Here is an 11,748-nt window from a genome sequence, read left to right on the forward strand (position 1 = left end):
GCTCAGGCAATGTGGTGGGTCGCTCTAATAACATCTCTTCAAAACGGATCTATATCCTATTACTGTCCAAGCTGCACCTCCTGCCTTTACTGACGGCTTTTAGGAGGTTAGCTGGGGACGTGAGGGCCTGAAGGCAGTCACTAGCAATCTGCCATTTACCACACAAGCTCACAGCATCTCCATAGACATGCACCTTCATGGGGCATAGGGGTTTGGGAAGGCAAAACCTGGGCAGTGTGGCAGTATCGAACACGTTATTCCCCTCTGCAGTGTCATTCTGCTTCCCAAGGGACTGCAAAGAGCAATCAGCAGAGCAGAGGTTTTCACCGGCGGTGTATAAATAAATGATTTGGCAATGAATGACAAGGCATAATAAGCGTGGGTAAGATTAAAAAGACATGTTTTGTGAACAGGAGACTCCAACAGCCAGTTATTATCACCAAGTCCAATGTAAACGGTCTTTGTGGCTTTTTCCTGGTGTTTTCATTTCCAGATAGTCCTCTGTTATGTGGTCATTTGAGAGGGGGCTGCAATTATGAGGAAAAAGTAACCTTTGCCTCCCTGTAACGGGGTTCAGGGGAGCCTTAGGACTGTTTAATTTCCGTATGCCTCCTGGAACAGCCCATTAATGTGTTACCGAGGGGACTGCAGTTGTGTATAACATGCAGTCATCTTCTCCCAAATTTGTCTCAGTGTGAATTGGACATGGCAACAAGTATTATTCATAAAGAAACAAGGAACTGAGGAAAGAAGGATGGACGAATGTTAATGCTATTCAGGAAAGACTCTGTGGCCCATCCCCTGGTTCTGGCCAATTTTTTGCCTTCTTTTGTTCCCTCTTCATTCCCACTTACTGCTTTTGCGAAGAGAGAGACATTTTCAGGAGGGATTTGAATGAAGCAGGGTGGCTGACCAAAAGTTTGCAGAAAGGTGTCCGTGTACAGAAGGTAGCTCCTGGAGAGGCAGGAAAGCGGGATATGGGGAAAAGGCTAAAGGAGTGGAGAACACCACCACTGGCACAAGGGATAGGAAAAAAACATGGGCAAATGGAAAAAGCTGTGATCAAAATGAAGGGGAAGTACGAATATTTTGATGCCAGTGTTGTGGCTAGAGCATAGCTTAGCTGGGTTAATAACATGGAAAAAAAGAGATGGAATAGCTGGGACAGGAAATGTTTGGATCCCGGTTAAGAAATTTGACTGAAGAGAGAGAATGTAAATTTAGAAATTTTATTCAGCATGTTTCAACAATTTGGAGTGCACATTACATCCTGTACTGGTAAGTAAAAAAGCCCACTGTTGCCGCCTGTCACTGCATGGCTCGTGTCCAAACTGCTGAACTCTTAATATCCCAAACAACACAGACCCATCCAGTCCATTGGCTGGGACCACTCTCTGGGCTATGCTAACTCCAGAGACCAAAACTAAGGGAGGGTCCCTGATAACATTTTAATTGTACAGACGATTGCGAGGCCTGGCACTGTTTAATTTCCCACATGACCTAGATGTGAGAAAAGAAGGAAACCCTGGAGATGAAGATGATTTGATCATTTGCCTTTATCGTGAAGACAATGGTGGTAACATAAAATACCACAGACAAGGATATAATAGATAAAGCTTGGGCAGAGAGAGCACGAAGTCTGATTTGGGAATGGCAAACTTGAAAAAATAGTAAATACATATGAACACAAGCATCCCAGAGCAAAGCCTAGACTAATCGTCCTTCAGCCTCCTTCCTTCACAAAATTTTGATCAGGGCCTAAGACTTATCAGAGGTCATCTAGTCTGGTATCATCAAAACCCAACAGTGTCTTGAAAACACATCTAACTGTTAGAAATCTGTTTTCTTCAAAGCAAGAAAACAATGCACAGGGGTTTATGACCAATAGACTAGTGATCTCGCTAGGTTTGCATCACATATTTTTCATATTTCACTGTTTCAATGACATCAGAAAGTAACAGATAACAAATGTGTATATTCTGCAAATTCTGAGTTTTTCTGCACTTTTTGATGTTCCCCTCAAGATCCAGGCTTTGATATGAAAAACTAAAATAAAATCCTTGTGTTTATATGTATTTACATTACAAAGAACCTTCACAGTAAAAAGCATTAAGTTTTTTTAACTTAGATACCTGCCTGGAGGGAAAAAAAAAAGGGGGGCGTGGGGGGTTGGTATTCCTCCCAACTACTCACATCAATGATATCTTAATTTCAAAGATTAGTAAAGGATATCATGCTAAAAGTTAGGTTAATCTGTTAGAGGGTCACCTTCATTACAAAAAAAGATTTAATTTTTACCAGGGAAGTGAAAAATAAAGACTAATCGATACAGTTGCCTCTGAAAAAGTCTAGTCAAACTACCTCATTTGCAATTCAGGCATATATACACATTAACAATGGTAATTAATAACACATTCCTCCATCTAGCATAAAATACCTTCAGTTCTTTGCTTCCTAGGGACCAACTGGGAAAAACCAAACTGAATTGGGCTTAAGAAAAGCCTTTGGAAACACCACATACAGGTTATAAACTTTATTGTGCACAGATGAATGCATTTGGTCTCTACATCATTTTGGACAGTATTATCTGCTGTTGATCAGGTATTAAAAAGAAAGAGCTGATTATCAGGATAGAAAACAAGTGCCCGGGGGGAGAGGATGTATTTTTCCCTTAAAAAGCTCGGTTGTAAATAAGTGATTTTAAAAATCAACAAGCAGGAACGTGCAGTTTGCTGACTATCCCTGTGCTGACGGTGCTTCTGCATGGGTTAAACCTCTGCCACATTTTCAGCCTGCACTTAAGCAGCATCCCTAAAAAAAAAAAAATCCCTAATAATTGCTTAAGCAGCAGTCCCTAATTGATGGAATTAAGATGATTGCCTTCATTTCTCCTCTGAAAAGTCTTCAGCTTTGCCCGCACAGTAATATGCAAATACACACATTTGGAAAGGAACAGTCAGGTTTTGAAAGAGAACACAAGTAAAATAGCAGCAAAAAAAAAGATTGTCTTCACTCACAGGTGGGCTAAGCCTGCTCCTTAATGGGAATCCGAGATGCTGGCATGCTAACAGGATTGTTAGCGTGCTCTACAGGAGGAGCTCTGACTAGCTATTTTCCATCTTTAAATTAAAAGGCGGATTTTCAAGATTCAGGCGAGAAGCAGGCAACACTGAAGTTGTGTGGTCAATAGCTCAATTGAATAGAAGAATACCAGGCAATATGTATTGTTTCTGCCAAGGAATGGGTTTTCAAGAGCGGTTTGTACCTACTGCCCCTGAAGCTCCCCCAGTGTGCAATTTCAATCAACTTAGGAAACTCTAATTGCAAGAAGCGCACCTATGCAATATGATTTTTCTCAGCTTGTGCTTCCAAAAAGCAAGGCATTCTGCTCCTGAACACAGTTTGGATATATCTTATGCTTCTTACGCATTATTAGAAAAGCACAAATTCCACCCTTCTCAAGTGATGATACAGCCAGATTCCTCACCATGGGTTACCGACATCAGCACATCCTTGAGAATAAAAACATTCTTACCAAAACCAAATGTAAAAAAAAACAAAAACAAAAAAACCACACCAAAATCAATTGCATGTGAAATTATGATATTTATTTCAGAGTGTGCTGCAAAGACAACAGTTTTCACGAAGCTCCAGTGGTTGATAACTCACCTGTAGTCTCCTTCCTCCCTGCAGGAGTGAGGGTCTGTGACACTGCCCTGTGTGCCCCAGCTGAATTTTCAAGCTTCCACCCCCCCAAAACTGACCCACCCCACTTTGAAAGGTCGGCTCCAAGAGCTTTTTAGGGTATTGTCAGATATTTGACTCTGAGATATCCACAAACAAGTGGGAAAGAGGAATAAAGTCACTTTGCTCTATAACCACGTGTGACGCAGACTCTTGCCATTTCAATACATTTTGCCACAGAAGCAACTTCAATAACAGGAAAAGCAGCATGGAAATGGGAGAAGAGGAGTGAATCCTTCCTGCTTTCAGCACTTAGAGATCTGGGAAAGGGGAGAAAGGAAGGAGACACAAAGAATGCACATCCAGACTGCCCAAGCACAAGATTTTGGCAGCAAGCCCACACAAATTTTTTAAAGCTTCACTCAGCTGATGTTCATCCCTTTTGCGGAAACAAGTTTGCAGCTGAGACCAGCCAAGCTCCTTTCCGCTCTCTTCCACCAGACTTTCTCCCCAGAGGCTTTACCCCAATAGCTCTTATCCCAGAAACAGTCATGGACGCAATACTGTTGGGCAGTTGGAAGGCAAAAAGCAATACAGAAACAATGCTCCAACAAAACATACCTATTTCCTTAGTACCTGTGTTCTCTACTGCCAACACTAAGGACATCAAACTTTCAGTGCACGAGTAACTTCTGTCTTTTTCAAATTTGTCTGCAAAATACCCACCTCCCAATAAAAACAAAACAGCTACTATGTGGCACCTCGCTCCACACACACTGGTCACAGACAGCTTTAGATAACTTGTGATTGATTACTGGATTGAATAACCCAAAAAAAGCTAAGGTTGTGAGCACAGCCCTTAGAAACACTCAAGGCTGAGTGTTGCAGCTCACCTCTGCTTAAAAGGAAATGCAGATGAAGATTAACGAAGGATTCGGATAACAGCACAAACAGTTCTGTAGGAAGTTCTGTAAAAGGCGCCTGTTATTTTCTGGATTGTAAGGGCATCTTTTGGAGGACATCCAATTACTATCTTAAGTCCTGTACTTTTATTTTTTACAAAATGATTGCTGTCCAAAGCCCTGTACTTTTTATTTTTACAAAATGATGTAATTGGAATCATATACTCGTAGCACAGACACCATTTCACTTTTACAATACAACAAAGCAAAACTGATGTGTATTGATTTGCCCATACAACTCTAATAAAGCAGAACTCCTTACACAGTGTGATTTCTCTGCTGATTGTGTTGCTCTACCTTGTTACTCGTATGTCACAGATGGAATATTTCACTCATTCAGTGACATTAACAGTAACTTTACTGATGTGGAGCACTGTGCTTATGTTGTTAATATGGAATTGAGATCCAGCAGTTTTATACTGAAGACATTTTCACTTGTTTCACTGAAACTGCTAAATGCTAGCTGAATCATGTCTCTTATCTAAAAAGACTTCAGATTAGCTCAAAAAACAGATTTTTGCAAGAACTGTAATTCATTTACCCATTAAAATACTTTTTTATTCTTTTGCAAACTGAAAAAAGTCCCCAAATGCATGTGTGGAACCACCTTCTCAGTGATACATTAAACAGCTAAGCCCCCGACGTAAAGAGCACCAAAGAAACATGTAGCAGGATAGAAAAACCTTCCAGGCAGAGATGATAGGAACAACAGTTTGTCCTCAGCTTTCAGCAAGCTTTTTGCAGGGACATCCTACAGAAACTGCTTTGGGGAGGGCCAGGTACGGGGATGGGATGAGAGTGGGAAGGCTTCAGGGGCTCCAGGATGAGGCATGGCACCTCTGAGTGTCAAGGGATGAGCTGCCAGGCCTGCCAGGTGGCCTGGGGTGGCAAAGAGAGAGGACAGTCAGAAGAGACTGCCCATCCCTGCAGACAATACCAGGACGCAGCCCTCACCTTTGCAGCAGGGACAGACTGCTCCCACGCTGGCAGAGGGAAGACCAGGAGCTGTGAGGTGATGGCTTGTGCAAGGAAAAGTAATTGTTAGCAGCAGCACGAGCGGGAACATACCTGTGCTCATTCCCCATTTCATCAGTCAGGATTTATTTTTTCCTGTAGATGCAGACCTTGAGCTCCAAAGCATTTGAAGATATTTCCTCTCCCTTCGAACAGCCACGAACTTTCTCCTGTTGAAAAAGAAACAACCTGGATGAAGCATGTGCAGAGTGTTTCCTCTTTTCCTAAGCTTGCCTATGGTGTGGATTGACCGTGGCTGGCTGCCAGACACCCACCCAGCCGCTCTCTCACTCACCCTCCTCAACAAGATGGAGAGAAGATAACAAGGAAAAGCTTGTAGGTGGAGAGAAAGACAGGGAGATCACTTACCGATCACTGTCATGGGCAAAACTGACTCAACTTGGTAAAAATTAATTCAATTTAGTGCCAATTAAAATAGGGTTGGATGGTGAGAAACACAGACAAAAACTAACACACACACCCCCTTCTTTTCAGGCTCAACTTCACTCCTGCGTTTTTGACTCCTCTCCTCACCAAGCAGCAGAGGGGATGGGGAATGGGGGTGACGCTCAGTCCATAACAGCCCCTCTCTGTCACTCCTTCCTCCCCTGCCCCACCATGGTCTCCCTGCAGGCCGCAGGGGAGTCCCTTCTCCAGCACCTCGTCCTCCTCCTCCTCTCCCCCACCTCAGTGCTGACAGGGCTGTTCCTCACACTTTTTCCCCTCACTCCTCACATTTCCAGCATTTTTCCCCTTTTTTACATCCACTTCCTCAAGGTGCCACCATTGGGGCTGGGCTGTGCCCAGCTGTAGGGTCACTGGAATCTGTGTGGAACCAGCCATGGCCACCCTGAGGCAGCCCCGGCCTCTCCTCACAGCCCCACTGCCGTGTTCAGTCCAAGGTTTCACTGTACGAGCACACCCCATGCAGGGGAAAAACACCCCCAGACCCCACATAAGCCTCTTCCGCTGTTGTGCAGCCCTGCAACACAGGGCTGGACAAGGAAGACATTGCTTTAGTTAATAAAAACAAAAGATGAAGATGTATCCCAAACTTTCACAGGGGCTGACAGGCACCATGCGTATCTTGGCTCCATCGTGATGAGTAGGTTGTGGGAAGGCACCTGTCTGATCTGTTTTCTGCCTCCATTCCTCCGTCAGGTATTTCACCAGATAATACAATGAATCACCTTTAAATTCAAGATTTCCCTTTCCAATTGAACTCTAAAATTGCATTAGTCTGCATTTGTGCTATCATTAACAATAAATCCGTGAGGGGGTTTCTTCCCTGTTAAAAGCCAAAGCCGCTCATCCAAAAATAGCTACTGCCCTTTAGCCCAATAGGTTTTACATGTATATTTGTCATATTATCATCTCATGCTTTTAGACTCAGTAATGATATTCCAGTAATTAGATACAAACTGGCATGCAAATTGCTAGTAGCAGGTTCCCCTCAGTTGTCTCATTTATAGCACGATAAAATTTTTACTTCCAGGAAAGTCAAAGGCAATGATGGAGAAACAGCTTGCAATGCACCAAGCGGTGGCTGACACCAGTGCGATGCTCCAGCTGCGCAGTCCAGGATCACCCCTGGCAATTTGGGCTGGTCCATGCCCAGATGTCCACCGACATTGTCAAAACACATCCTGGGGGTTGCTGCTTCTGACAAAACTCTTTCTGGTGGGTGCCTCTGCCCTCGCCTACCGTATTCCCCTCTCTGAAGTACCCACGCAAAAACCAAACCCCTTTCTCACTTTGCTGATGTGTTTTTTTTCTGGTGAATGAACCCTAACATCTCTATAATCCTGGACCACAGCAAGGTCTCCTATCTGCAGAGCTCTGCCCTACAACCATATTGCAGCTTCCTCCCAGCCCAAGCTCAGGTTTCAGGTACTCAGTGTCCCGAGCTGCGCGCACGGGGTTGCCACAGGAGTTAAGGAGTGAAGAAAGAGCATTTCATCACCCAAAGCACAAACTTTTACAACTCGATTAATTCTAAGCTGCACAACATATTATGCAACCACCACAGAAAAACCACAATTGTCTACGTTAGATCAGTGAAACAAAAATACATTCTTAGTGATGACAGACATCCACATTTTATTTTATGCTTTCAGTTTGATGTTGCTAAATATACATTTTAAATAGCAAGGACCCTTTTGGTTGTCCAGAAGGCAACAATATTCTCCTGGCTGCTACATGCCTGCTGAAAATTGTGCCATGGTTCATTCCTGGGTCAGTGTCCATTGCTAATAGGAATAATTTTATACCAGCATGTCTTTGATTTTAGTGAGAATGAAAGCTCCACATAGATGGGGCTTAAGGCAGTTTTTCTACGGTGTATCTGTCCTCACTTGGAAGCAGGGTGTTATCTCCAGGATACTGGGCTGGCAGAGAATTACCTGTCCCTTCTCCCAGGTCTTGACAAGATGTATGTAAGCGGGAATAAGAAATTCAAAGATGTAAGCATTAATCACCCAAAAGGCCTATCAAAGTCTCAGCACGCAGGATGACATTGTGCTTCCCCGAATTTCCTTTCATTAAAGGACTGGTTTTCCTTTCAGGTCACACCTACAACTGGTTTGTGTAGCTGCTGTAGCAATTACCACAAATGACGACCTGGCTCCAGGAAAAGGGCAGAGACGCCGCAGAGTTAAGCAAAAGGAGACATGGAGAAAATATGGACTGTGGTGGAGATTTCCCACCAACTTCTGCAAAGACAGCTCTCTACTTGTTTGTGCACCTATTTCTCTTCCTCTCAAACACACACACTACATGCCACCTGTGAGGTTTTATGCGTTAATTTTCTAAAGTCCTTTAAGATCCTGATGTTTGATCAGCAAAGTTGCAATTGTTGATATTGAGCTATGAAATCCTTCAAAATAAAAAAGTCTACCAGCATGTGGTAAGAAAATGAAGCATTGCCGCTCCGGAAGAGCGAGCAGTGTGACTAATGACAGTGTCAGGAATCTGATGCTCCCTGAAACCACTGCTGTATATTAAAACAGCCCTTCTGTAGTGATAACTTTCAGAAAGGACTATAATAGCATCCTTTCAACTGGAGCTTTCCATCTTCCCAGATACTTCATTGGATGCCTAACTTCAGTATCACCTTCCTTTTAATAGCAAGGCTTTGCATTATAATATCCCCTGTGCTTTGGCAGGGCCTAAAAACACCAGAGCATTTGGTAGGAGAGACAAAGTTTAAGAGTTGTCAGAAATTTCCTCAGAAAACTCTTAAGTGCATATATATATATATACACACACACACACACATATATATATACACACACACACACTTCTGATATGGAAATTGCCTTTGGTCTGAAAACTATTATACCAACTGCCAGCAGAGGGGACTTTCTTTGCCCTTGTCAAATTAAAAGTGTAAATAACAGCTGCTAGGTGAGAGGGGGTTGAGTGTTTTGGAGGATTTTTGTAAATCAAAGTGTATTTGAGCTCATTAACTTCATGAGTTTTCGCAGGCTAATTAAAATGGGCCCAACTCTAACACACGTGCAAGGCAGCTCACATTTTTTTCTAGGCAGATAAAAGGAATAACAGAACAGAGTACTGACATGTTCTACATTTATTTTAAATAACTTATGTCTGCATACCAGTGGCTTAAAGTGCATAAGGATTCTCAAAGAAACTAGGAAACTGCTCTGCCCAACCACGCAGTATATTGCGAGAGGCAATAATACACTGGTAGCGAGTGAAGTACTGCTAGTCAGTGACTATACCAGCCCAAACCACAGCTCTCCTGCCGCTTTATGTGTACCTAACCAGCTCCTTATAGACTGTCTCATGCTTTTTCCTATCAGTTACATATACTCCATATCATACTATCCTGCTTTCACCATTAGCTACTTTCTCTATAGACTAAGCACTTGCAAAAGTACCGCCCAGACTAGCACCACCATCACATCATGCTCTATGCCATTAAATGGGCTTTATATTATGTCCGGCTTCCTCCACCCTGCACAGACTGTCATTAGCCCTCAGACAAATTATGGCCACTCTGCTCCTCCCTCTGGCATCTTGCTCGAATGCCCCATTACCTCAGCTGCACACTAAAGAGGATTGACTGCCATATTTTTCAGGCCTCTGTTGGCCTTACTACAGAAGGCATCCCTGCAATTGCCAATGAGAGCATTAACCAGCACTTTTCCATACAGCACAACTAAATTTCGGAACCAGAAGTTCCCACAGGAGGCTGAGTAGACCAGAAGTATAAACAAGAACAAGTTGATTCCCATTTGGTTCCTGTGCAAAGGGCTTTTTTTACCTTCCAGCCCAGCTTAGCAGAAGTACCTCTGTTGTTTTTTTTCATCTTCTCCACTGCAGCACTTTGCAGTGATTTGAACTTCCATTTGCATGAAGCAATGGAGCAGACATCTATCGGAGGAGGGTGAGCTATTCAGCCAGGGCAGCCATTTGATGGATGCTGGGCCAAAAAAAGATTAAGTTGCTATTACCATCTAGAAGCTAGCAGCCCCAGACTGTGCCAGGATCTGTTACAGATCAGTTTGGTACTGGGAAATGGAGTTGTTTTAACTACCTGCGATAATCAATAGGAAAAGCGGCCCAACGCTTAGCAACCTTGGTAACCTCCTTGCCACAAAACCCAGAAATTAATATGTACCCAGGCTGAGGAACGGTAACTGGTCACCAGAAACAATTTAAACAAGGATGGAAGAGAAAATAACACATCCAGAAACTTGGTGTCACAGTTTTCATACCTGGAGGAAATGCTGCCTGTAGGACTCCTCACTCACAGTACACTGCATATTGTCTGGCATCCAAGGGCTAAACACAAACCCAGTAGATGCTGATGGGCTTCACCTGGGATGATAGTCCCACCCCTGTAGAGAAAAGCAGCATGTTTAGGGCTCACATCTGGCACAAGTGCTCGATGACCCATGCTGTTCCCCAGTGAAATTCTGTTCTTCAAAATCCTCGTGGCTTATCAGTGAAAATCCCACCTGCTACCTCTGCAGGCCAGCAGCCCACCATGCTGGCCTGTTTGTTGTATTGCACAGCTGGATCAAGCTGCAATATAAGCTGGAATAGCAGCCCAAAGTCTGACCTTCAGGCACATCGAAGGCAAGTGGGAAATAAGTTGATAGACCTGAGAGATAGAGAGGGAATTTCAGGGAGGGCAGCAGAAAGTGATCTGGGCTTAAACCACATACCAAATCTCTGCTGCTTCCCTCTTCATGTATACAAAATCCTTCCTTATTCATGCAGCTGAGCAGCCTTGGGTGGATTTGCCTCCTCTCCCAGACAGAGTGTCCAGAATGGGATTAAAATAAAGGATAGCCATTGACATAAAGATTTCTTCACAATGGCCTCCAAAGGCACTTAGTTATTTTTCTTTGTTACACAAGTCAGCCACTCAGCACACACACAGCAACTTTGCTCCTAAAGAGTCAGTGTGCTTCTATGTTGAAGTAAAACCATGACCACAAACAAAGAAGCCACAGCTCTGCAAAAGCCAAGTTTTACCATGCGCTGATTGCATTTGCAGAAATCAATAAGGTCCAAGCAACATCTTTCCCTGGCTGCCAGAGGCAGCCACGGGCAGCGCAGAACTGGAGCTGTGCCAGGAGGGAGCCTCCCCACCACAGGAGCAATTAACACAGGCATAGGAGAGCTAACAGGAGTGTGGGGATTTTCTCTCCCACACAAGCAGCTCAGTGTTCACTGATTGATCCTATCAGGAAAACCAGAACTGGCCTCTCACCTGGGAAACACTGAGCATCTTCAATTCCCAGGGCAACCAGCGGGATCACCGGCTGAGCCCTTGCTGCTGCAAACATGCTGTTTGGAAACTTCTTCCTTCACACACACCATAAACCTCCTTTCTCCAAATTCTTTCTGGTATTTGCTAGCTTGCATATAGCACAGGCTGATGTCTGCCTTCAAGGCACAAGTGTCCTGTGGTTAGCTCGCAGCATCACATCTTCATTAGTAGCATGAGGGAAACAGCTCCAGCAGGGGGAATGTCTGTCATCATGAAAGAAAACATTCTCATTAAAAAATAAAATAAATCTATTTTCCCCAACTTTTTCTGGTGGTTTATTCC

At 43.7% G+C, this 11,748-nt stretch overlaps 1 long non-coding RNA gene across 1 annotated transcript in view; it reads right to left on the minus strand.

Moving 5' to 3' along the window:
* The window catches only part of LOC128910831 (uncharacterized), a 29,343-nt gene extending 18,843 nt beyond the window's left edge, over positions 1–10,500 (minus strand). Inside the window, exons 1-2 of the long non-coding RNA XR_008466886.1 lie at positions 10,403–10,500; positions 5,715–5,830 (exon numbers count right to left, since the gene is read on the minus strand). This is a non-coding gene — a long non-coding RNA (uncharacterized LOC128910831). The remainder of the gene's footprint in view (positions 1–5,714; positions 5,831–10,402) is intronic.
* Between the last annotated feature and the right edge of the window lie 1,248 nt (positions 10,501–11,748).

This window comes from Rissa tridactyla, chromosome 6, assembly GCF_028500815.1.
Source record: "Rissa tridactyla isolate bRisTri1 chromosome 6, bRisTri1.patW.cur.20221130, whole genome shotgun sequence".
Taxonomy (NCBI): domain Eukaryota; kingdom Metazoa; phylum Chordata; class Aves; order Charadriiformes; family Laridae; genus Rissa; species Rissa tridactyla.